The sequence below is a fragment of the Rhinopithecus roxellana genome, chromosome 14 (genome assembly GCF_007565055.1).
Source record: "Rhinopithecus roxellana isolate Shanxi Qingling chromosome 14, ASM756505v1, whole genome shotgun sequence".
In the NCBI taxonomy this organism is placed as follows: Eukaryota; Metazoa; Chordata; class Mammalia; order Primates; family Cercopithecidae; genus Rhinopithecus; species Rhinopithecus roxellana.
The window spans coordinates 36,677,079-36,705,043 of record NC_044562.1 but is presented as its reverse complement, the minus strand read 5'-3'; the positions used below and the strand labels follow the sequence as shown (position 1 = coordinate 36,705,043).

Here is a 27,965-nt window from a genome sequence, read left to right as displayed (position 1 = left end):
CACGAGCATAGAAGAGGAAAAATAATTAGAAAGTAGGAGACTAGTCAACACTCTGATTTAGAACCAGCTCAAATTTATGATTTCAAAAGTTTTGAACCTAATCCAACTCCTCTGAAATTCAAAGTTACCTGACATTTGGTATATTGTGACTTCCTGTTTTTGTAAAAGAACATTTTCAAAAATGGTTCAACAAGCTCTTTGGACAGTCTCTAACTCCTGTAATGCAAGATTTGGAACATTTGGTGGTAAGTGAATAAGGAACATATGCAATATATTTCTTAAGATGTGCATATTTTCTAAAACTCAGGGGGAAAAATCCTTGGCCAAGTATATCTGTGGTTTCATTGAATACTTGAAAATTAGTTAATGACGTTCAGAGACACAAAGATACAGCTGGGTTTTTCCATCCAGTCTGCGGAACACATAGCTGTCAACCAGCGATGTTAGAACCCATAGGAAAGCACCCTCAATTTCTGTAGAAACAGGAAAGAATTAAGATTTACTGTCTGGCACTTTGTGGTTGGATGTAGCATTTGCAAGGAAATTAAGAACAAAGCAAAAGAATCCTGAAATGTGCTTGCATGTTTCACATTTACTCTTTCTCTGCTGTGTAACTGCCAGTGCATGGCCCTTGGTGAAATATAAGCTGGCAAATATAAAATCCACCAAATAGTCTCTGGTAAGTCTTTAGGAGTACTGCAAGGTCTACAATAGATCTTACTGACTTGCAAAAACTTTAAGTGAAAAAACTCTTAGAATGCTGCAGGTAGGGATATGGAGCCCTAATTCCTAAAGCTCCAAGAGCCTAAAGTTACATTAACATTTAAACCCAAATATGTTCCTGGCTATGTGCTCCCTACCTCCACTCCAGATCCTAAGTGATGCTAGAAAGCCATAAGGGTGTCTCACAAGTGTTGAGGAATAAATCAACACTAGGAACTGCCACTGTCCCTCAGGGATTTGCTGGGTACCTACTGGGTCTGCTGAGCCTCTGCAACCCTTTGCCATCCCGTTGTCTTGCCACTGTTCTGCTGAAGCTCAGAGAGAAGCTATTCTCTTCATAACAGTCGCCAGTGCTGCCAAACCTGTAAAACACCTTTGATATGCTGAGTGACATCGCTAACCCTTCAGGCCACATAGGACCAATGCTATGCACTGGTCCATGCAGAAATGTGGATACCATACCCTCTCCAGAGAATTCACACCTACTGCGTGGGTCTGAAGCGATGGAGACCAAGCAGTATACTGTCCTCGCACTTCCCTCTCTCTTGTCTCTGAATGTAGAAAAGATCTTGCAGACTTTCCTGTGGTGTACTGTGAATTGACACCACTTAACCAGTTTCAGCTCAGACACAGTCAGAAACCTCCACTATAGTTATTGTCAAGAAGTTCATTTTAATCTGGTAACTTTATGTGGTTGAATAGATGTCAAATTGCCAAAGGATGGAAGAGAAAGGAAATTAGAAAACCAGAAGAAAAGTACAAATATATATTATTCGTTCTAATGATTTTTCATACTATAATACACAATGGTCAAAGAATCAAAAGAAAAGCATGCAATCTAATAGGTGTTTGATAGGTATCAGAAAAGCATTTGATAAACTCAGCATTCATTGATAATTAAGAAACAACTCTTAGAAAAATAGAAGAGAACAACTTCCTTAATTTGATATTTGGTATTTACCAAAAATTGAAAGCAAACCTGTTACTTCATGGTGAAAAGTTAGAAGCTTTTTTTTTTAAAGTCAGGAACAAAGCTAGGAGGCCATTTTTTTTATTTTTTTATTTTTTTATTTTTTTATTTTTTATTTTTTTTTGAAATAGAGTTTCGCTCTTGTTGCCCAAGCTGGAGTGCAATGGTGCCATCTTGGCTCACTGCAACCTCTGCCTCCTGGGTTCAAGCGATTCTCCTGCCTCAGCCTCCCAAGTAGCTGTGATTACAGGTGCATGCCACCACACCTAGCTAATTTTTTTGTTTAATTTTTAGTAGAAAAAGGGTTTCACCATGTTAGCCAGGCTGGTCTCAAACTCTTGAGCTCAGGTGATCTGCCCTCCTCGGCTTCCCAAAGTGCTGGGACTACAGGTGTGAGCCACCACGCCTGGTCTGCTATCACTACTTCTACTCAACATTCCTCAAAAGAACTAAGCTAGCGTAAGGTCCAGAAAGGAAAAAGCAAAAGTATCATTAATCATAGACAATATAATAGTTTACAAAACGATCTAAGAGAATTAACGTATAAGTTGTCAGCACTAGTGAGACAGTTCAACCCGGTTGCTCAATATAAGATACATATATAAAAATTACTGGTGCTACCATACTCCAGGTGGCAGGCGTTGTTTTTTTTTTTTGTTTGTTTTTTGTTTTTTGTTTTTTTAACTATAAACAGCCAAAGAGCAAATAGTTTAGATTTTGCAGGCCATATGATCTCTATCTTAACTATTCAACTCTGCCATTGTAGTGCAAAAGCAGCCATAGACAATATGTAAACAAGTGGGCATGGCTGTGTTTCAATAACATCTTATTTGCAAAAACAGGGAGCAGGCTAGATTTGGCCCACAGTTTGCCATAGTTTGCAACTCCTGTTATACGTCATTGATGAAAAATTAGATAACATAATTTTTTGGTTTTTTATAATTTTTTATTGACTTATGCTAACCACTAAGGTTAGGGGATAGGAAACATACTTGAAAAAGAAAAGATACCATTTACTATAGCAACCTAAACTAGAAGGTACCTTGAATAAATCTAAAAAAATTTATACAAAACCTATTTGGAGGAAATTATAAAACTTTACTGCAAGACATTTAAAAAGATCTCAATAAGTAGAGATGGCTGAGCATGGTGGCTCAAGCCCATCCATAATCCCAGCCCTTTGAGAGGCTGAGGTGGGTGCATCACCTGAGGTCAGGAGTTCAAGACCAGCCTGACCAACATGAAAAACCCCACCTCTACTAAAAATACAAAAATTAGCCAGGCATGGTGGCACACAACTCTAATTTCAGCTACTCAGGATGCTGATGCAGGAGAATCGCTTGAACCTGGGAGGCAGAGGCTTCAGTAAGCCGAGATCATGCCACTGCACTTGAGCCTGGGCAGCAGAGCAAGACTCTGTCTCAAAAACAAAAACAAACAAACAAACAAAATCAAGTAGAGAAGTATACCATCTTAGTGGATGAGGAAAGTCAAAGTTTTAAACATTTCAGTATTCCCAAATCAATCTGTTAATCAATGTAATTCTAATAAAAAAACCAACAGAGTTTTTCATGAAACTTGACAGACTGATTTCAAAATTTATGGACACTAAGAATAACCAAGACAATTATAAAGAAGAACAAGGCAGAGAGACACACCATACCAGATGTCAAGATTTATTACAAAAGATTAGCAGCCAAGGCAATACAGCAATTGGTAGAATAGTAAAGAGGCCTCAGGAACAGACCTACTGTATTAGTCCATTTTCACACTTCTATGAAGAAATACCAGAGACTTGGTAATTTATAAAGGAAAAGAGGTTTAGTTGACTCACAGTTTCACATGGCTGGGGAGACCTCAGGAAACTTACAATCATGGCAGAAGGTAAAGGGAAAGAAAGGACCTTCTTCACATGGCAGCAGGAGAGAGAAGTGCAAGCAGGGGAAATGCCAGATGTTTATAAAACCATTGGATCTCATGATAACTCACTCACTATCACAGGAACAGCATGGAGGAAACCGTCCCCATGATCCAATCACCTCCCACTACTCCCTCCCTCGACACGTGGGAATTATGGGGATTACAATTCAAGATGAGATTTGGGTGGGGACACAGCCAAACCATCTCACCTACTCATATATGGGAACATGATATTTGACAAAGGTAGCATTGCAGATCAGTAGGAGTAAAGACTGACTATTCAATAAATGATGCTGGAAGAGTTGGTTTCATATGTTGTCATATCATATGGTTCCATATCACATCATGTGGTATCAAATGAAGTTATATCCCTACCTCATAACACACACAAAAATTAATGTCAGCTTAATGAAATATCTAAGTAGAAAATCAAAACTTTAAAACAAGCTAGGCACAGTGGCTCACACCTATAATCCCAGCACTTTGGGAGGCCAAGACAGGTGGATCACCTGAGGTCAAGAGACTGAGACAAGCCTGGCCAACATGGTGAAACCCTGTCTCTACTAAAAATACAAAAATTTACTGGATGTGGTGGTGCACACTTGTAATCCCAGCTACTTGGGAGGTTGAGGCAGGAGAATCACTTGAACCCAGGAGGCAGAGGTTGCAGTGAGCCAAGATTGCACCATTGCACTCCAGCCTGGGTGACAAGAGTGAGAATCCATCTCAAAAAAAAAAAAAAAAAAAACTTTAAAACAAATCAGTGGACAATATAGGAAAATATCTTTAAGACTGTGAGAAAAGAAAGGACTTCTAAAGACACAAGAAGCCCAAAACGCAAAGGAAAAAAATTAAAATATTTAATTACATTAAAACTGAAAATTTCAATATATCAAAATATCATGAATAACGTCAAAAGATAAGCCATGTTAGTAAAAATATTTGCAAAGCATATCACAAAGGCTTAGTATCTAAAATAAACTACAAAAATAAGAAAAGAAACATAATCCAATAAAACAGTTTTTTTTTAAACTGTAGTTGACCCATTAGGGGATCCTGAAATCAATTTTGTGGATTGTAGACTAGCATTTAATGAGATAAAACAGAATAGAATAGAAAATATCTGAATGCATTCCACATATTAAAGATAAATGTTACTTTGTGGAATTTTTATTTCAGGTCTATATCTATATGTTTGCTTGCCTGTGTACATACTGGATCACAGTATAAAATAAAGTTCTTACTGTAGGTAACAATTTTAAACACATTGAAATCGAAAAATAATAAGATATATAGGTTGTGCAACAGTATGGATGTGCTTAATGGCACTGAAATTTTATGTATATTTTATCAAAATTTAAAAAAAATTTTACCACAATTTAAAAATCATATAAACAGGAGATTCATGAAAGAGAAAAGTTTGGCCAATAAACTCACAAAAAAGACACTTGATCTCAGCAATCATCAGAGAAATGCAATTTAAAACCCCATGAAGGCCAGGTGCAGTGGCTTATGCTTGCAATCCAGCACGCACTTTGGGAGACCAAGGCAGGAGGATCTCTTGAGGATAGGAGTTTAAGACCAGCCTGGGAAACATGGTGAAACCCCATCTCTACAAAAAAAATCAAAAAATTAGCCAGGTGTGGTGATGCACACCTGTAGTCCCAGCTACTCAGGAGGCTGAAGTGGGAAAAATCACTTGAGCCCAGGAGGCTGAGGCTTCAGTGAATCATGATCGTGCCACAGCATTCCAGTCTGGGTGACAGAGCAAGACCCTATCTCAAAAATAAATAAATAAAAATAAAAATAGTATCCCATCTGTTACTCTTTGTGCCAATTAGATGAGCAATAATTTAAAAGTCTGATATGTCAAATACTGGTTGTGAGCAAGAACTGCCTTGCTTGCATTTGGGATTATAAACCAGTATAATTAGGTAACATCTACTAAAGTTACCCAACAATTCCACTCCCACAGATGAACAAGGAGAAATACTCATTGCAGCACTGTTCATAATAGAGAAAAAATGGATACAACCTAAGTATTCATACACAAGAGAATAGACAAATATAAACAACTACTGTACAACAGTGAAAATGAATGAATTAGTATCATGTACCAACATGAATACATCTCCAAAACAATATTATGTCAACAAAACTGTAAAGGAATATGGTTTGGTATCTTTTATATGAAGTTTGAAATGTTCAAAAGAGTACCGCATAGTATTAACAATATAAATACATTCATTGGAATGATAAATATTAAATGAAGTACAACAATTGCCTTTGGGAAAGGAGAGAGATGGAATCATGGAGGGTACACAGAGTCTTGAATTTTATCTTCTAAAATTTTCCTTTTCTTTTTTTTGAGACGGAGTTTCGCTCTTGTTGCCCAGGCTGGAGGGCAATGGCGCGATCTCGACTCACAGCAACCTCCACCTCCCGAGTTCAAGCAATTCTCCTGCCTCAGCCTCCCCAGTAGCTGGGATTACAGGCATGCACCAACATGCCCAGCTAATTTTGTATTTTCAGTAGAGACAGGGTTTCTCCATGTTGGTCAGGCTGCTCTCGAACTTCCAACCTCAGATGATCCACCCACCTCGACCTCCCAAAGTGCTGGGATTACAGGCGTGAGCCACCGCACCCGGCCAAATTTTACTTCTTAAGCTGGGCGACAGGTACACAGATCATTATTTGTTATTCTTCAATCTTTTTCTCCTTGCATTGTTGAAACGTTTCATTAAGAAAAAAAAAGAAAATCAGTCAACAAGAGATCTCTAGCAGCCAGTTCTATGTGAAGCACTGTGCTAGGCAGACACAATATTCCAGGAAAACAGAACGCCAAACGATGGGCACTCAATGTATACTCAGTTCACTCATGAAAATCATAACTATAAGATCAGACACAGTCAATTTCTCATTGTAGAAACTAGAATTATAGGCATGAGTCAAATAAAGAAATGCACAGGATTCTCTGTGGTCACTGAGAGAGCAATGCAGGAAAAGGAGCAGTTTTGGGGGATGGAGAGGCTGAGCTCAGCTGAATGTAGAGTGCATTTGGGACCACCAAGTCTGAAAACATGTGCATGGAGTTGAACATGAGAGAAGATTCAGATTTGAGATGTGTCAGCATATGGTTGCTAATGAAAGCCAGGGGAGTAAAAGAGATCATGAAGGGAACAGAAAGAGATTTAAAAGATAGGAGACCCTGAGGAAAGCTCACAGTTAAAGAATGGAGAACAAGCTGGCAGAAAGAAACTCAGCCTCAAATTCCAACTCCTTGAAGGACAACACTAAAGTGAATCTTATCCTAAATGCTACCAAAGAACATAAAGTTTTTAACGTTTTATTGTAGTGAATTTCAAATACTAAAATAGAATAGTAAAATGAACTCCCCACTTATCCATTACCTGGCTTCAATGATTATCAACCCATGGCTAATTTTATTTCTTCCATACCACCATCCATTTCATTACCCCTTCTATTCTGAAGCAATCCTGGACATCCTACTGTTTCATTCGCACATTTCATATATTGTTCCCTAAAAGGCAATGACTCTCTTTTTTAACCATAACCACAATACCAGGCCAGGTGCAATGGCTCACACTTGTAATCCCAGCACTTTGGGAGGCCAAGGTTGGTGGATCACTTGAGGTCAGGAGTTCAAGACCAGCCTGGCCAACATGGCGATACCCTGTCCCTACTAAAAATACAAAAATTAGCTGGGCATAGTGGCATGTGCCTGTAATCCCAGCTATGGGAGGCAGATGCAGGTGAATCGCTTGAACCCAGGACAGGGAGGTTGCAGTGAGCTGAGATCATGCCACTGCACTCCAGCCTGGGCAACAGGGCAAGACTCCATCTTAAAAAAAATAAAAATAAAAATAAACCACAATACCATCATCACACTTGAAAAAAAATCAACAGTAATTCTTTAGTATTACCAAATATTCAGTAGCTGTTAAAATGTCCAATCATTTCATAAGGGCCATAAGTTTATTTTACAATGTGTTTATTTGATCAAAGTTCACACGTTGTGATTGAGTGATGTATCTTTCCAAACTGGGTTAGGCGTGATGGCGCAAACCCATAATCCCAGAAGTTTGGGAGGCCAAGGTGGGAGGTTCGCTTGAGCCCAGGAGTTCAATACCAGCTTGGACAGCTTGTAAAGTCCCTCTTTACAAAAAATACAGAAATTAGCCCGGTGTGGTGGTGTGTGCCTGTAGTCCCAGCTAATCGCTTGAGCCTGGGACAGGAGGTCAAGGGTGCAGGGAACCATGATTTTGCCACTGCACTCCAGCCTAGGCTACAGAGAAAAACCCTGAAAAAAAGGAAGGGAAGAAGAAGGAAGGAAGGAAGGAAGGAAGGAAGGAAGGAAGGAAGGAAGGAAGGAAGGAAGGAAGGAAGGAAGGAAGGACAAGTTTCCTCTACTACATCTTTTTTTTTTGCCTTGCAATTATTATTATTATTATTATTTTTGAGATAGAGTCTCGTTTTGCCTCCCAGGCTGGAGTGCAGGGCCCCAATCTCTGCTCACTGCAACCTCCTCCTCCTGGGTTCAAGCGATTCTTGTGCCTCAGCCTCCCCAGTAGCTAGGACTATAGGCACACGCCACCACACCTGGCTAATCTTTGTATTGTTAGTAGAGACAGGGTTTCACCATGTTGGCCACGCTGGTCTCAAACTCTTGACCTCAGGTGATCCGCCCACCTCAGGCTCCCAGAGTGCTGGGATTACAGGCATGAGCCACCGCCCCCAGCCTTCCTTGCAATTTTAAACTATAACCTTAAAATTTAAAGGAAATCAGTAAGGACAATAAAAAAGGTCACCCAAGTATTTCCTGGAGAGCCATTTTGGTGGAAGATGCTGAGGAAAGGTAGCTAAGCTCTTTTTTATTTTTATTTTTTAAGACATAGTTTTGCTCTTGTTGCAGATGGAGTGCAATGGCGCGATCTCAGCTCACTGCGACCTCTGCTTCCCATATTCAAGCAATTCTCCTGCCTCAGCCTCCTTAGTAGCTGGGATTACAGGCACACACCACCACTCCAGCTAATTTTGTATTTTTAGTAGAGACAGGTTTTCTCCACGTTGGTCAGGCTATTCTCAAACTCCCAACCTCACCCAGCCAGCTCTTCTTATTTTTATTTAAGAGACAGAGTCACTCTGTCGCCCAGGCTGGAAAGTGGGATGCAGTGGCGCAATCATAGCTCACTGCAGTCTGGATCTAACTGAGCTCAAAGGATCAAAGGATGAAAGCCTCAGCCTCCCGAGTAGCTATGACTACAGGCTTTGCTTGGGATAAGCTCATTTTTGAACTGTAATTGGAACTCAGGTTTGTTCAGACTGTGGTTGCACAGAACACGATCTTGCATTAAATCATAGCTTTAATTGTGTTAGACTGTCATGAAAGTGCTCTGTGATAACTTCCATCACGGTAAGTAAAGTTGAAATAAGGACCAACATAAAGCTCATCTTTAAAGAACGAAAGAGATTGGCTTTCGAGCTGCCCCTTTATACTGACATATTTCCTGAGGACTTATGTTTGTAAACGAAGCAGTCATAAATTGATTTAACTGTAATGTAGGCAGTTGTCCTCGGTTAAAAACAATTAACCTACCAATAAACTTAGAGACATTTTGAATTACTTGCTAAAACTATGGGCAGAAGTCTAGCCCCATATAGTAGTTCTTAACACACATTTAATATTCTTGGCTTTTTAAGGCAATAATTAAATTTTACTTTACCCATTTTGTACAGTTTTTTTTTAAAAGATGTTTAAACATATGTTCATTTTAGCAAGTTTCCACGAAACCTTGCAAATGTTACCACACAACTACCATGGGTTTCCTCACAGGTTCTGAATTCCAGTTTTTTGCTCATGGAGTCAATATCTTTAAGCTTCTTGTTGTTTAAAATTGGATTTCTATCTCAGGCACCATTTTCGTATTAAACTATGAACTTTTTCTTCTTGTGGCTATGAGGGATTTCAATGTTGCTGCACACTGAACCAATCTTACCTTCTCATCTTTGGCAACTGCTTTGGGTTTATAACCGAATCTAAACTGAGATTATAGAGTAAGGTGCTATGATTTGAATGTGTCCTTTCTAAAATGCAGGTGTTAGGGGCCGGTGCAGTGGCTCACACAGGTAATCCCAGCACTTTGGGAGGCCGAAACGGGTGGATCAACTGAGGTCAGGCGTTCAAGACCAGCCTGGCCAGCATGGTGAAACCCTGTCTGTACTAAAAAATACAAAAACTAGCTGGGCGTGGTGGTGCACGCCTGTAATCCCAGCTTCTAGGGAGGCTGAGACAGGAGAATTGCTTGAACCCGGGAGGCGGTGGTTGCAGTGAGCCAAGATTGCACCACTATACTCCAGCCTGGGTGACAGAGCAAGACTCCACCTCAAAAAAAAAAAAAAGATAAAAAGATAAGTAAATAAAATGCAAGTGTTGAAACTTAATGGCTAATGTAATGGTTTTAAGAGGTGCTTGGTCATGAGGGCTCCTCCCCTTGTGAATGGAATGAAGGCCCTCATAAAAGAGGCTACATTCAGCCTTCAATTTGCTTGCTGGCCTGCCCCTCCCTTCCGCCATGTGAGGACACAGTGTTCCTCCCCTACAGGGGGTGCAGCAACAAGGTGCCATCTTGGAAGCAGAGAGCATCCCTCACCAGACAACTGAACCTGCCAACACCTTGATCTTAAACTTCCCAGCCTCCAGAACTGTGAGAAATACATTCCTGTTCTTTGTAAATGGCCCAGTCTCTGGTATCCTGTTATAGCAGCACAAACAGACTAAGAGAGCTGGTCAGCCCTCATGGATCACCCAGGCAGCTTGGACAGTGATGAGGCCCTCCCTCAAGAGACTAATGGGTAGGAGACACCAACCAGAGACTGGAGCTGAAGGGTATGAGAGGCCTTGTCAGGAGCATGTATGTGTGAGACAGCTGGAGAAATACCTGAGGTGGGGAAGAGGGTAGTGCCAGGGTACTATGACGATGAGATGGCAGTAATATGCTGTCAATATCCAAAGGTTTTTGAGGCCTTTAATACTCTCTTTTTTTTTTTTTTTTTTTTTTTTTTTTTGACAAGGTCTCACTCTGTTGCCCAGGCTGGAGTGCAGTGGTGCAATCTCAGCTTACTGCAACCTCTCCCTTCCAGGTACAAGCCATTCCCCTACCTCAGCCTCTGGAGTAGCTGAGATTACAAACACATGCCACCGTGCCTGGCTAATTTTTTGTTTGTTTGTTTGTTGTTATATTTTTAGTAGAGACGGGGCTTTACCATGTTGCCCAGGCTGGTCTTGAATTCCTGACCTCTGGTGATCTGCCCACCTTGGCCTCCCAAAGTATTGGGATTACAGGCATGAGCCACCATGCCCAGCCAAGGCCTGTATTTTTTTGTTGTTGTTTTTTTGAGACAGTGTCTCGCTTTGTTGCCCAGGCTGGAGTGCAGTAGCACCATCTCGGCTCACTGCAACCTCTGCCTTTTGGATTCAAGTGACTCTCCTGCCTCAGCCTCCCAAGTAGCTGGGACTACAGATGCGCGCCACCATGCCCAGCTAATTTTTTATGTATTTTTAGGAGAGACAGGGTTTCACCATGTTGTCCAGGCTGATCTCAAACTCCTGACCTCAAGTGATCCACCCGCCTCAACCTCCCAAAGTGCTGGGATTACAGGCGTGAGCCACCGCACCCTGCCAAGTGCTCTATGGATCAGGACTTCCTTGGGTGCAAATTCGAGTTACAGGCATCAAACTCAAACTGGCCTAAGCAAAAAAAGGCAAATTATTGAGTCACTTCATTTAAAAAGTCCAGGGGTTCAAAGAATGTCACCACATCTTGTTTTTCTCTCTCTGTTTTCTGCCTGGTATTTTTCGGTTTTTACTTTTATTTAGCCCAACTTCTACATGTCCCAGAACTCCAGCCTTGCATCAGCCCAATTCTGTCAATCCCTGCTAAAAGGGATACCTTCATTTCTACTTCTTTTAGTGAAATAAAGGTCCCAGGCTGGAAACTCATTGGCTGCGGTTGCGCCACATGCTAGTGCATGAGCCAGTGAGAATGGAAGAGCAGCTGGGCCTGGAACACGAAGGATGGGATCCCTCTGTTCACACAACATGAACTGATGTTCACACAACATGAACTGAGGGGAAAGCGGAGCATTCGTCCTCGGAGATCAAGACACTGTAACCATGCAAAGACCAAATCAGTGATGAGCAGAAATAGAAACATATGTGCGTGAATGGCGGTGTGCAAAATCGCATGTTTTTTAAACTCTTGACAAATGTTCAAGCAGAATATAGACAAGAGTGGAAGACTCGAACTCTAGCCAGAAGCAGATAGGGCTGATTTCTAGAGTAAGAAGGACAAGGAACGTGTGGGAGAACAGAGAGCAGAAATGGTGAGATCTCGAGGTATTAACAAGGCCACTCTGACAGCCTATCAACTAGAAATGAGCTACAGGACAGAGAGCGGAGAGTGACAAAGGCAGATTTGGAAAGCATATAAGACAGTGTGCTTTTGGTTGCACACGATAGGACACACAAATGATAACATTTCATTATTCCATTAGGCAGTTCCAGGTTTGGTTGATGCAGTGCCATGTGACATTGGGTCTCTGGGATGGAAGAGAAGCCCAGCTTTCACTCCATAGTTTCGAAATGATTGCCACAGCTCTTGGCAATACATTCTCACACATCGATGTTCAAAGCCAGGAAGAAAGTGAGGGGGTGGCCTTTCTTCCAGCTTTTTTCTCTCTTATCAGGGAAAAAAATCATTTCTAGATACTCAACAGGTTTCCTTTTTTATCTCACTGACCTGTTTGAGTCACAGGTCCAGGTTCTCATTGCAAGGGAGGCTAAAACATAAACTCCAGCATTCAGCCCCTTTGGTGGAAAGAAGGCTCTGCCAACAAGAAGACCAGCTATACCAAAATGGGACTCAGCGTCCAGGGATCAACTGGGGACAAGCTGCTGTGGACAGGTGGCAGGATTCCATCTGAGAAGAGGTGCTGACAGTGGCTCTCTACCTTCCTCTGTCTTCCATGGACCTCACACTCTGAATTGTTCATGACAGCAACAGGCTTTGTTGTCCTCAATTTTCATTTACAGTCACGCATCGCTTAATGACGGGGACACACTCTTAGAAATATCTTGTTAGGTGATTCTGTCATTGTGCCAACATCACAGAGGATACTTGCACAAACCTAGATGGTATAGCCTACTTCATACCTAGGCTATATGGTGTAGCCTATTGCTCCTAGACTACAAACCTGTACAACATGTTACTGTAGACAATTGTAACGCAGTAGGCAATTGTAACACAATGGTATTTGTGTATCTAAATATATCTAAACATAGAAAAGATGTAGTAAAAATACGGCATTATAATCTTTTTTTCTTTTTTTTTCTTGAGACGGAGTCTTGCTCTGTCACCGGGCTGGACTGAAATGGAGCCATCTCTGCTCACTGCAACCTCCGCCTCCTGAGTTCAAGCAATTCTCCTGCCTAAGCCTCCCAAGTAGCTGGGACTACAGGTATGCACCACTACGCCCAGCTAATTTTTGTATTTTTAGTAGAGACAGGGTTTCACCATGTTGACCAGGCTGGTCTCGATCTCTTAACCTCATGATCCGCCCACCTTGGCCTCCCAAAGTGCTGGAATTACAGGCATGAGCCACCACACCCAGTCGGCATTATAATCTTATGAGACCACCATCATCTATGCACTCTGTTGTTGACTGAAATGTCATTATGCAGCACACGGCTGCATTTGCTTTTAAATGATATTTACACTTTCACAAACTATAAAATATCTAGGGATAGGAATATATTTATGAAAAATTTGCATTGCATAATTTTTAAATGCAAATCTGAGTTGAAGGGATACAGAGATTTACATAAATGCAGAAACATTATATTTTTAGATTTAAAAATGAGTAAAGTGAGGATGTCAATTTATCATTGCTATGGTTTTCATGTTTGTGAGCCCTCCAAAATCCATGTTGAAACATAATCCCTAGTGCAATAGTACTAAAAGGTGGGGCCTTTGGAAGGTGACTAGACCATGAGGGCTCTGCCCTATGGACAGGACTATCACCCTTATAAAAGAGCCTGAGGAAGAGTTTGTCCCTTTGCCCTTCTGTATTTTGTCATGCGAGAACACGGTGTTCGTCCTCCCAAGGATGGGCCAACAAGGCACAATCTTGGAAGCAGAAAGCAGCCCTCATTAAACACAGAACCTGCCAATGCCTTCACCTGGGACTTCCCAACCTCCAGAATTGTGAGAAATAAGTTTCTTTTTTTTTTTTTTTTTTTTTTTTTTTTTTTTTTGAGATGGAGTCTCACTCTTGTCGCCCAAGCTGGAGTGCGATGGTGCGATCTTGTCTCACTGCAACCTCTGCCTCCCAGGTTCAAGCAGTTCTCCTGCCTCAGCCTCCTGAGTAGCTAAGATTACGGGTGCCCACCACCACACCTGGCTAATTATTTTTAGTAGAGACGGGGTTTCACCATGTTGGCCAGGCTGGTCTCGAACTCCTGGCCTCAGGTGATCCACCTGCCTCAGCCTCCCAAAGTTCTGGGATTACAGGCGTGAGCCACCACGCCTGGCTGAGCAATAAGTTTCTAATGTTTATAAATTACCCAGTCTGTGGTATTTTGTTATAGTAGCACAAAGACAATCAGAAATAAATGTATAAGTTTAACACACTACTATTTCATTAATCTTATGGAATTTTTTGAGGGATAACGACAGGATTCAAAAATGTATCTAGAAAAATTATTGAAAATGTGGGCCAGATGCAGTGTCTCATGCCTATAATCCCAACACTTTGGGAGGCTGAGTCGGGCGAATCACCTGAGATCCGGAGTTCTAGACCAGCCTGCTCAACATAGTAAAACCCATCTCTACCAAAAATAGGAAAATTAGCTGGGTGTGGTGGCACGTGCCTGTAGTACCAGCTACTCAGGAGGCTGAGGCAGGAGAATCACTTGAACCCGGGAGGCGGAGTTTGCAGTGAGCTGAGACCATGCCATTGCACTCTAGCCTAGATGACAGAGTGATACTCCATCTCAAAAAAGAAAGAGAAAGAGAGGGAGAAAGAGAGAAGGAACGAGGGGGGGGGGACAGAGAGAGAGAGAAAAGAAAGAAAGAAAGAAAGAAAGAAAGAAGAAAGAAAAAGAAAGAAAGAAAGAAAAAAGAAAAGAAAGAAGAAAAAGAAAGAAAGAAAGAAAAAGAAAGAAGAAAGAGAAAGAATAAAGAAAGAAGAAAGAAAGAAAGAAGAAAGAAGAGAAAGAAGAAAGAAAGGAAGGACGAAGGAAGGAGAAGGAAGAAGGAAGGAAGGAAGGAAGGAAGGACGGAAGGAAGGAAAGAGAAAGAAGAAAGAAAGAAGAAAGAAAGAAATAAAAAAGAAAGAATAAAGGAAGGAAGAAAGCAAGAAAGAAAGAGAGAGAGAGAGAGAAAGAACAAACGCCATAAATCAATCACTCCCGACACTCCCTCCATCCATCCCTCAAGCCATCCCAGACCATAAAATCAATAACGACCGTCAAAATCCAAGACCAATCAAAGAAAATAAACGACAAATCCACGACCACAACCACCCAGACCAGACAAAAAACGAATGAATGCCGAAAGAGCGCAGACTCCATTCATTAAATCCTTTTCCCTGTTAGTGTTCCGTCCCTCATTCCTTTCCCCTTACTCTGCTTCTGCATTCGGCTGTCTTGAGCCCAGTAGTTTGAGGCTAGCCAGGGAACATAGGAAAAAAAAAAGTTAAAAAAAAAAAAGTTTTAAAAATAAAATTTTTTAAATGTGATGTTTTACCTTTTGTGGTGAGAAGTCTTTTCTGAAGCTCAGCAATTCCTTAAGTTTTACTAAAACTTTTTCTTCTGATAAATTCAAGTAAAATTAAACTCAGTATTTTTAGTGGAAAAAAATACAGTATCATTTCTTTCTTAGAAAACAGCTTGATCTCTCCATTTATTGAGCAAGCATGTGGATCGTGCTGTGTGCCACTGTGTTCCAGATGTGAGGATAAGCAGGCAAATGGACAAACGTAAATCTCTGCCCTGTCCCTCCAGCCATCTACCCAACTATCTTCTGTCTGCTTCTGTGTACTAATAGATGTGTTTGAATGGTAGGAACGACTTTGATTACTCATTTCTCTGTTATGTTTCCCTGGACTACTTCACAGTAACAATAACTGTCAGGTATGCCCTCCAGAAGCAGATGCCAAGATGAAGATGAGCGTTGGGAAACTGGGGAGGTGTGGTCAAAGGGTATGAAATTTCAGTTAGGAGGAATAAGTTCAAGAGATCTATTCATGGCCGGGCGCAGTGGCTCATGCCTGTAATCCCAGCACTTTGGGAGGCAGAAGCGGGCAGATCACGAGGTCAGGAGATCAAGACCATCCTGGCTAACATGGTGAAACCCCGTCTCTACTAAAAAATACAAAAAATTAGCCGGGCGTGGTGTGGCCGCCTGTAGTCCCAGCTACTTGGGAGGCTGAGGCAGGAGAATGGCGTGAACCTGGGAGGCAGAGCTCGCAGGGAGCCCCGAGATCGTGCCACTGCACTCCAGCCTGGGCGGGCGACAGAGCAAGACTCCGTCTCAAAAAAAAAAAAAAAAAAAAAAAGAGATCTATTCATTGTAGTTAATAACAATATACTGTCTACTGGAAAATTGTTAAGACAGCAGACTTTAAGTGTTCTAACCACAACAAAATAAGTATGTGAGATAATGTCTATGTTAATTAGCTTGATTTGTCCTCCTATTTTTTTTTTTTTCTTTTGAGACAGATTTTCGCTCTGTCACTCAGGGTGCAATGACAAAATCTTGGCTCACCGCAACCTGTGCCTCTCAGGCTCAAGCCATCCTCCCACCTCAGTCTCCTGAGTAGTTGGAACCACAAACGTGTGCCACCATCCCTGCCTAATTTTTTTTTTTCCTGTTTCTCCATGTCGCCCAGTCTAGTCCTGAACTCCTAGACTCAAGTAATCCTCCCACCTTGGCCTCCCAAAGTGCTGAGATTACAGGCATGAGCCACTGAACCCAGCCAGGTTGTACTATTTTGTACACACACACGCACGCACACACACACAATTGTGAATTTTTTTAATAAGTAAATTAAAAATTTTTTTAAGATGAAGATAAAGGTGTCGGAGGTTGGCTGAGGGTAATTCCTGTGAAAAGTGAAGAGGAGAGAGAGCAGGATGAGGCAGGAAAAAGCCTTCAGATTATAATGTCTGACAACTGTGAAAGAAGAGTGGGAGAGAAGGCGGCTTGGGTAGGAAGAGCTCCAGACTGCAGTGCAGCTCTGAGGACATTATACTTCATCCAACAGGGGCTCCACACACAGATTTCTCATAGAGAAGTCCTGTGTTAGGCAAAGATGGCCAGGACCTAGTACCTCTGCCATGCTCAGTTGTTGAGCAGGAGCTGCCTGGGAAGAGAGTGGTCTCCATTCCCATGGCAGACCCTGAAGGTGTTGCATCTACAGCCCATCAGTGCATTGCACTCCTCACAGCTGAAATGTGAGCTCCTTCTCAAAGTGAGATCTGAGCAGGGCCTCCATGTCTGCCACAGCAGCCACATGAAATTTCCGTTTTTAAAAGCCAGTTCCTGGCAGAGCACGGTGGCTCACACCGGTAATCCCAGCATTTTGGGAGGCCAAGTTGGGTGGATCACTTGAGATCAGGAGTTTCAGATCAGCCTGGCCAACATGGTGAAACCCTGTCTGTACTAAGAAGGCAAAAATTAGAGGGGCGTAGTGCTGCACACCTGGCGTCCCAGTTACTCAGGAGGCTGAAGCAGGAGAATCACCTGAGCCCAGGAGGTGGAGGTTGCAGTGAGCCAAAAGCATACCACTGCACTGGGTGAAGGGAGTGAAACCCTGTCCCAAAAAAAAAAATAAATAAATAAGCCAGTTTCTTTTAAAAAAATGTTGCTTGTAACCAACATATAGAGGCAAAGAGTGGAAATTAGGTCTGTGTTATTTTCTGCCAAATTAAAGGCAAGCATCCACACTGAGGAAAACACTTGAAATAAATATGATAGGCAAATTAACAAGTTTTTAGCTAGGGAGGATTTTATGTATATTGGTTTTGTTAAAAAAAAAAAAATTGAAGGCCCAATATAGGTAAAAGATATTATCAGAAAATTATCCAAAAAGAAAATACAAAACAAGTAGAATTGGAACAGCCTCAACCTCATCAGTAATTAAAAATAAGTAATGTTAAATAATTTTTTTACTGAAGAAATTAATAAAGGTTTAAAAAATGTTTGATACTTAGTACTTGTAAGGGTATGATGAAATAAGTTATTCTTATACATTTCTGGAGTTGGTGTAAATTGGTGATAATTTTGGACCTATTATTTTTCCTTAGAAGAATATATTCTAGGCACGGTGGCTCCAGCCTGTAAATCCCAGCACTCTGGGAGGTCAAAGGAGGGTCACTTGAGCCCAGGGGTTCCAGATCAGCTTGGGCAAATAGTGAGACCCCATCTCTACAAAAAATAAATTTAAAAAATTAGCCAGGCACAGTGGTGCACACCTGTAGTCCCAACTACTCAGAAGGCTGAGGTCAGAAGATCGCTTGAGCCCAGGAGGTTGAGGCTTCAGTGAGCCGTGATCACACCACTGTACTCCAGCCTGGGTGACAAAAAGTAGAAAAAAGCTTGGGGCACAAAGATGTTATTTTAGTCAGAACTCTTGATTATGAGAAACCCAACTCAAGTGGCTTAAGCCAAAAAGGGTAAATTACATGTTCACATAAGCAAACCATGGAAAGCCAGGTTTAGAACAGGCCTCAGGGTAGACTGGATGCAGAAACTCCACAGAATGAACTCATTTCCTCTCTCTCTCTCTCTCTCACACAGACACACACACATTCACACACACACACACATTAATTTCCTTACTCTCTGATGTGTATTGGCCTTGTTCTCTCAGCCCCAGAAGAAAACAAAAACAAAAGCAATGGCACCTTAACTATTAGATACGAAAGATTGTCATTCCAGACAATAATCAAAGTGTTTAAAAGGAGCTCATGGCCAGGCACAATGGCTCATGTCTGTAATCCCAGCACTTTGGGAGGCTGAGGTGGAAGGATCACTTGAGCTCAGGAGTTTGAGACCAGCCTGGGCAACATGGGGAAATTCCATCTCTACAAAAAATTTAAAAAATTAGCCAGGCATGGTGATGCATGCCTGTAGTCCCAACTACTCGGGAGGCTGAGGCGGGAGGATCACCTGAGCTCAGGTGTCGAGGCTTTAGTGAGCCATCATCACACCACTGCACACCAGCCTGGGTGACAGAGTGAGACCCTGTCTCAAAAAAAAAAAAAAAAAAAGCTTGCAGATAGTCTCTCATATGGTGGAGAATAAGGCAAATAAGGCAGCCATTAACTTTGAGGCTGTGCGCTTATAGCTTGTGATCCAAAGGGAATGAGACTGCTCTCCTCAGCCTGAGTCACACACACCTCACTGGCTTGTCATCATGGCCAGCTTCTCCTTGTTTGGTCTGAGTTAAATCTGTCCCCTCCCTTCAGTAACCGCTGCCTGCCAGTCTGATTTCAGATCCTCACACTGTGTGCTCTTGCCTGGACTGTCTATTCTGGCTCCAAACAGGTCTCACAATTTCCAGAACAACCCCCACCCCCACATGCTATACATAGCCCCATTCATCCATCCTGCACATGGAGACCAGGGACACTCTTTTGCATCGAGTTTTTGCCGACTCCCCATTGCTTTCAGGATGAGGCCGGTATTCTTTGGCTCAGCCTACACAGCACCACAGTCTCATTCAGATTCTCCTCCCCCTCTGCTCTCCTTCACATCTACAGTCCCAACAGACACGCTGCCATCTCCCAAGCCGTCTGCGTTTTTGCACACGCCATGTTTTACATGCCACTGCTGGGGCAGCCAGTTCTGGGCAGCCTGTAACCGGCTCTGAGCAAATACAACCCGAGGCCACCTTGTCTCTGTTCCACACCAGGGGCCTCCAGCCTCATGCTCTGCGGCTTCTCTGACACCCAGAGGGTGGGATGTCCTTGAGAACCTGCTCAACTCTTAAGCAGGTACAAGTCAAAAGCCCAGGACTATTAAAGCCTACTAGACCACCCTTGACGGCTAGAAGATTAGAGCTGATAGATAAATGCATTCCCCTTTTGTCCCCGGAGACGATAGTTCTGAGACGTATTTCATAAAGCTCCCCCAGGACTGAACACCAGTCACCCATACCAGTGCTGGTCTCAGTGGCCAAGTCCATGTATTGGCAGCTTCTTTCCTTCTCTGCCTGACTTCCCTGGGACTGCATTCCCAAATCATCCACCTGTTCTCAAATCTTTGCCTAAGGATCTGGTTTGGGGAGAATCCAGGCTAAGAAACTGAGGTATATTCAGGCCAAAGGCTTCCCCAAAGGTCATAAACTAACCACATCATTAAAGAAGACCCTAAGGCTGAAGAAAGAAGAAAGACTAGTCAGTGAGGAAGCAACTGCCTTACTCCCAATATTTATCTCTCACTTAGATAGAACTGGAGACCCAAGTAGCCAAATCTCAGAACAGGTCTGCAGTCAAAGAAACAGTCCAGCAACCCGACTAATTCAAACCTATTAAAATCATTGCTTTAATCTTTCTTGAAAAGCATTAAGACTAGGAAAGTATACTTTTAACTCAAAACAAAACAATATTATAAAAATACCCTCTTTAACCTCCACCACTTCAAATATCCTCCATATGGAAAAGAACTTACTCCCAAATCCATATTTTCTCTCCTTGACCTTCAGCTCTCAAATATAAAATTCTTTAGAAAGAAACAAACTCCTTATAGTTCCAGACTTTCCTTTCATTTCCCCCTTTCTTCTCTCTTGTGAGTAAATCTTGGCCTTTTTTCATGAAAATACTCCAACTCATCTCTTCTTCTATGTTCTATCTATTGTCTACCATTGTTCCAAATCTGTATCAGGAAAGCGCAGAAAACAGCCTAGCAAAGACAGAATCCACCTCAGCTCTTAGGAGAAAAGGAAAAGTGGAAGTTGCTAGACTCAGAATTATCTTAGGGGCAGAGGGGAAGTGCAGTGGCTCACACCTGTAATCTCAGCATTTTGGAGGCTGAAACAGGAGGATCACTTGAGCCCAGGGGTTCGAGACGGGGTAACATAGTGAGACTCCCATCTCTATAAAAAAAAAAAAATTTTTTTTAAATTAGCCAGGCATGGTGGCACACACCTGTGGTCCCAGCTACTCGGGAGGCTGAGGTGGAGGAGGATTGCCTGAGTCCACCTTAGGTTGCAGTAAGCCATGACTGCACCACTGCACACTCCAGCCTACGCGACAGAGCGAGACTCTGGAGAGAGAGAGAGAGAGAGAGAGAGAGAGAGAGAGAGAGAGAGAGAGAGAGAGAGAGAGAGGATTCTCTTTAGGGGGTAAAAGGGTAAAAGAGAGCTATGAACACTCACTTTAATCCTTTTGTTCTAAGTCACCCAATACACTCAGTGTATTGAGTGACCCGGGAAGCACTGGGTCAGTCAAGCACACAGGCAACTGTATCTCAGGTTTCTTCATTTCTCTACAGGGAAAAGGATAAAAGATGAGTGATGTGAACTGACTTTAAAGACTGAAGTTAACCCAGCAATTCTCGTAGTCCATGTGCAATATAACTACCTATATTTTTGGAGTATGTGTTATACAATATTTTTTATATTTGTTAAATCTTTTAACATAACTTCGTGCCTGAGGCACTGACTGGTGGTTCAGATATTCCCAAGAATGCTGGGAGTGGGACTATGTTATGGAGCAATATTCCATGACACTAAATGGTGGTGGGGGGAAATTATTAGAGGTTTACCTGGATCACAGTGCTGCCAGCACTGGAAATCAAAGTATTACCACGTGTGGCCGGGTACAGTGGCTCATGCCTGTAATCCCAACACTTTGGGAGGCTGAGGTGGGCATATCACTTGAGGTCAGGAGTTCGAGACCAGCCTGGCCAACATAGTGAAACCCGTCTCTACTAAAAATACAAAAATTAGCTGGGCATGGTGACACACACCTGTAGTCCCAGCTACTCAGGAGGCTGAGGCAGGAAAATTGCTTGAACCTGGGAGGCAGAGGTTGCCGTAAGCCAAGATTGTGCAGTGGACTGGATGACAGAGCGAAACACCATCTTCAAAAAAAAAAAAAAAATTATAATCACATGTTATTTGGTGAGGCTGAATTCAGGGCCAGGGGAGCTGAAGGCATAATGGAGCTATGACCACCTGACACTTCCAACTCTTCAGCAGGCTTCCCCTGCCACTTGAGTTGGGTGGGGGTGCACGCTGTGCAGGAGAGAGCTTCCAGGGTCTGTTTCTCCTATGGTTTGAATGCAGTTTGTTGTCCTCACCAAAGCTCATGCTGAAATTGGACCCCCATTGGCAGTGTTGGAAGGTGAGGCGTGGTAGAAGTGTTTGGGTCACGGGATGGATCCTTCATAGATAGCTTGGTGCTGTTCTCATGGTAGTGAGTTCTCACTCTCTGGAGAGTAGATTAGTTATTGCAGTAATGGATTAGTTCCCTTGAGAGCAAGTGTTACAATGCTGGTTTCCTCCTTCTGTTTGGCTCTCTGCACATGTCCATTTGTCTGCGACGTTGTGCAGCATAAAAGCCCTTGCCAGAAGCCAGGGTCATGCTTTTGAGCTTCCTAGCCTGCATAACTATGTGCTAAATAAACCTATTTTTAAGAAAAAAAAAATCACCCAGTCTCAGGTATTCTTTTATGGCAACACAAAATGGACTAAGACAGTCTTTCTCTCCCTTTTCCAAGACTAAGCAAATCTTCTACCTGGTTCATTTTTTGGCTAGATTAATATTGTTGGTCAAGGTAGGCCCTATCCTGGGATGGAAGTAGACAGTAGAGTTCTGGCTTGGGCATCTGAAATGGACTGGGTGTTTGTCATTCCCCAAAATTCACCTATTGAAATCCTAACAACATGGCCGGGCGCGGTGGCTCAACCCTGTAATCCCAGCACTTTGGGGGGCCGAGACGGGCGGATCATGAGGTCAGGAGATCGAGACCATCCTGGCTAACACGGTCTCTACTAAAAATACAAAAAAAAAAAAAAAAACCTAGCCGGGCGAGGTGGCGGGCGCCTGTAGTCCCAGCTACTCCGGAGGCTGAGGCAGGAGAATGGCGTAAAACCCGGGAGGCGGAGCTTGCAGTGAGCTGAGATCCGGCCACTGCACTCCAGCCCGGGCGACAGAGCAAGACTCCGTCTCAAAAAAAAAAAAAAAAAGAAATCCTAACAACCAATTTGATGGTATTAGGCAGTGTGGCCTCTGGTAGGAGAATAAGCTATGAGGATAGAGCCCTGGTGAGTGAGATTAGTGCCCTTGTAAAAGATACCCCAGACAGCTCTCTCACCCTCTTTCTACCAGGTGAGGAGACAACCAGAAGACTGCAGTCTGCAACCCAGAAGAAGACTCTCATCCAAACCCAACCATACTGACACCCTGATCTTAGACTTCCAGCATCCAAAACTGTGAGAAATAAATTTACATTGTTTGTAGCCACCCAGTTTAGGGTACTTTGTTACCGAAGTCCAAACGACTAAGACAACATCTCTTTCACATAGGGCCTCTGGTATAGCAGGCTACCCAGAGAGCCAAGAGCTACAATAATGCAATTGAAGAAAGACATGCATTGTACACATTTATGCTTAAACCCCAATAACAGTTCACATTGCCTGGGTACACTATGAAAGACTAATTTCATAAATCCCATAATTATCTTGTAACACAATTATATTGTAATATGTGTTGTATATTAGTGTTAATTGCCTCAATGTAAACATTTAAAATAGCACAATTTTTAAAATCTGCTTTGCAGGCCAGGCACGGTGGCTCACGCCTGTAATCCCAGCACTTTGGGAGGCCGAGGCGGGCAGGTCACAAGGTCGGGAGATCGAGACCATGCTGGCTAACACAGTGAAACCCCATTTCTACTAAAAACACAAAAACTTAGCTGGGCGTGTTGGCGGGCGCCTGTAGTCCCAGCTACTTGGGAGGCTAAGACAGGAGAATGGCGTGAACCCGGGAGGCGGAGCTTGCAGTGAGCTGAGATTGTGCCACTGCACTCCAGCCTGGGTGACAGAGTATGAAGACTCCATCTCAAAAAAAAAGAAAAAAAAAAAGGTCTGTTTTGCATGTCTTCTTTTCCTTCAATAAGTAGGAATAACTAAGGCCTCTCAAATTCTGAGCAGTCCTGGATCAAGTAGCTCTTGTTTGAACATTATCTCTCTAAAAATGGGAAATTGCAGGTCTTACCCTGTTCAGTTACGTGTTAGCTGATTAGCGAGTGAGAGAAAATTAAACAACTGTTACCTGAGTGCCAACTCTTTGTAAGGCAATGGGCAAAGGTGAAAACATAATAGACATAGTTCCTGCCCTCAACGAGTTTATATTCCAGAGTAGGAGATGGAAACTAATCATTGAATCACATAACTAATCTAAAATTACAATCACAGAGGTGCCAAGACAAAAAAATAAAATAAAACTACAATCGTTATAAGTCATAATAGGGGAATTTGACCTTTCTTACTGGGAATCAGGAAGGGTATTCATGAAGAAAGGAAAGAAGTTAAACAGATATCTGAGAGAAAAACAAGTAGAATAGCAGGGAGTGGCAGAGGCCGGGCACAGTGGCTCATGCCTATAATCCCAGCACTTTGGGAGGCCGAGGCAGGTGGATCACTTGAGATCAGGAGGTCAAGGCCAGCCAACATGGTGAAACCCTACCTTTACTAAAAAAATCCAAAATTTAACCTGGCATGTTGATGCATGCCTGTAATCCCAGCTACTCGGGAGTCTGAGGCAGGAGAATCACTTGAACCCTGGAAGCCCAGGTTGCAGTGAGCCGAGATTGCGCCACTGCACTCCAGCCTGGGCGACAGAGTGAGACTCCGAGACTCCGTCTCAAGAAAATAAAAAAAAGAAAGAAAAAGAAAATGGCAGAGACACAAAGGGGGTCACAGGCAGAGGGAAGAGCATGTCCAAAAACCCTGTAGTGAGAGGGAGCTGCACAGATTTGAGACATTGAAAGACGGCCTGAGTCTCTGGGGCACAGAAAGCCAGAGAGAACAGGATCGAGATGAGTCCAGTTGGGAAATATGACTGAATCTCCAGGTTTTGAGTGCTGGTGGTTGAGGGAATGGGAAATCACCTTGCGGTTGCCCACACACACCACCTTCAAATCCTACCCAGAGTACCACTGCCCCCCATATCCACATCTGAAATCATCTTTCAGAGCCTAATTTGAGCCTGGGCTTGCCAGAAATAACCCCATTAATTACTTACTGCCCTTGATACAGCACTTTGTGCTTCAGATTTTGAACAGCAACAAAACAGAGAGAGAAAAAATCCAGTATGGGGTAAAGTGTTGCCTGAAGGAATTCAAGCAATAGTATTAAATTACTTTAGAGAAGTGGATGGAAAATAAGGAAGTACACCCACACAGCAAAACTTTTAAAGTTTTTCCAGATAGAGGGAATTTTATTCATTCAGAGCAACAGCTTTGAGTTATTAGAAGATTTTTTTTCATATGCAAATATTGTAATGCATGTTAAGGGATATGGTGTAAAGATGAGTTATAAAGAAGCTGAGTTAGAGGGAATCAGCAGAGTCAAACTTTGGCTCTTTTCAAAGACTAAAATAAAAGAGGCAAAATTCTGGCAAATAAGTAAACAGAAAGAGAAAGCACAAATAAGCAATATTAGGAGTAAAAAGTGAACATTATAGATACAATGAAGACTTTTTTAAAGAAAGAAAACTAAGAACAACTTTTTGGCAATAAATCTGAAAACAGCTTCCAATAGACTAAATGTTTGTGATCCCCCCATTACACACACAACTTTATAGTTTAAAACCTAATCCCCAGCCGGGCACCGTGGCTCACGCCTGTAATCCCAGCACTTTGGGAGGCCGAGGCAGGCAGATCACCTGAGGTCAGGAGATAGAGACCAGCCTGGCCAACATGGTAAAACCCTGTCTCTACCAAAAATACCAAAAATTACCCGGGCACAGTGGTGGGTGCTTGTAATCCCAGCTACTTGGGAAGCTGAAGCAGGAGAATCCTTGAACCCGGGAGGCCGAGGCTGCAGTGAGCTGAGATCGCGCCATTGCACTCAGCCTGGGCAAGAAGAGCCATCTCCATCTCAAAACAAAAAACCTAATCCCCAGTGCAACGGTATTTGGAAGTGGGGCATTTGGGAGGTGTTTAGGTCATGAGGGTAGAACCCTCACAAATGAGATTAGTGGGTTTATAAAAGAGACCTCAGAGAGTTCCCTCACCCATTCCATCATGTGAGGACACGGTAAAAAGATGTCATCCGTGAACCAAGAAGCAAGCTCTCACCACACACAGAATCAGCCAACACCTCAGTCTTGGACTTCCCAGCTTCCAGAACAGTGATAAATAAATTTCTGTTGTTTGTGAGTCACCCAGTCTATGGTATTCTGTTATAGCAGCACAAAAGGACTAAGACACAGATTAAGTGGATAATTGACTAGAAAAAAATACAACTCATCAAAGCAATTCAATAAGAAAGTAAGTAGGTTAGAGTATACATAATGGATTTAGGCAGAGAAAATGAACTTAACCTCAAATAATTCAGTGCCAGTTCAGGGCAAGTGACAGAAAAGGCATTCTGGAATTCTTTTTGAAGCAAGCCAAGTGCAGTAAAAATGGGCCTTTTCCCCAGTACTTGTACGAATTGCCTACCCATAATGTTCAAACTGAAGACTTAACTGTCATATTCTTTTTCTCATATTCATTTTTCTCATATTCATGTCTTGTTAACCTGCAAGTTTTCCTGAAATTTCTGCCAATAATATTACCTTTATGGGCCTCTACTTTAAGCATTCTGTGCACTGTAACTGGCTTAAAGCAGTAAGTCAGCAGTGCTGAACGTTTGGATCTGCAGGATACCTTTGAATGCTAGTGGTACACTCGAAAGTAAGTCTTCAGACGATACTAAATAAATCAGCAATAATTACGATACAATCCTACTATAATATAACAACATAGCTCTGACTGCAAAAGCAGCCACACTTGCGAATGTCACCCTCTAGCAGCACGTCACTATTTAGGCAGAGCCTATTACTGCCTAACTGTACCCTAGTATATACTTTTAAGGTCATAACCTTACATCTCACATCCAACCAACAGAAGACCTTTCTAGGTACCAGCTTAAACTTTTCCTTATACCTTTTATGTGTTACCCACAGCAAGCTCTATGCTACTGTACTATGCTGTTGTGTCATATAATCCCCTCAGCCTATTCCAGTTGGTAGACATCATATAAATACCTGTATACTGAATCCCAGTAAGCATTACTGTTACACATGAGTCAAAAATTGACAACACCCTCCCAGCCACCCTCCTGTGAAGAGCTTACCTTACACTTTGTGCGTAGCTGAGGACTGCCAAGCACCATTAGCAAGCCAACAGGCAACAAAGATTTCCCAAAGCACTGTATACATCTTATTGAGTTTCACTGAGATGATTGTAGACGGATCATTTTTTATTTCAAAGTTATGCATGCATTTGTGATACGTATTAGGAGGAAATGCAACCAGCATCTCATACATGGGTTTTCACAGATATTATGGCTTAAATAATTTAAATGGACTTAGCTAGTGATTTGTACATTGAAATAATAAATATATTTAAGTAATAATCTTAAAAATAATTAAATATAATATAAAAATATAAAATTAATATTAAATAATAAATATATTTACCTTGTCACATCATTGAAATATGAATGTTAAATTGATAATAATATATATAGTATGAGGATATGGTAAAAACCATGAAGGTAGCATATGAGTGACCGAAGTTTAGGGTACTGGTTTATCTAATTCACTCATTAAGACCAATATCACTCAGCAGAAGGCAAGGATCAAAGTGAAGGTGACACATTATAAGAATGTACATTATTATAAATGCTCTCATGTGATCTCCCCTATACAGTTGTATGGCGGATGCACCTGAAAGCAGTCACTTAAGCATACCCTGAGAATGACCTGTGGCCTTAGAAGAGTGTGTGTTCGGAGTCCTGCGCTAAGGAACCTGGGAGTGGCCAATCCAGAGTTTCTTTCCTTGTCTATGAAGCATGTCTGAACCTCCGACCCATCCCTTGGAATGCAGGTTGTATAGGGGATTGAGGCCCTTTGTTATGGGTTAGATGGAGGGTGCAAAGTAAAAATGCTAGGTAAACTGCATGCTTTTTACAAACAGTAGGTGTTCTGTCCAACTCACCACCACTGAACAGTCCCTGTGGGTGCATTCCCCCAGTAAACCCTATATATCAT

General features: G+C 42.3%; 1 long non-coding RNA gene across 1 annotated transcript; it reads left to right on the top strand.

Annotated features, from left to right (window-relative positions):
- Positions 1 to 186: 186 nt before the first annotated feature.
- On the top strand, positions 187 to 27,965 carry LOC115893298. Its single transcript, XR_004053300.1, has 3 exons — positions 187 to 245; positions 23,031 to 23,134; positions 27,625 to 27,965. It is a non-coding gene; the product is annotated as an uncharacterized LOC115893298 (long non-coding RNA).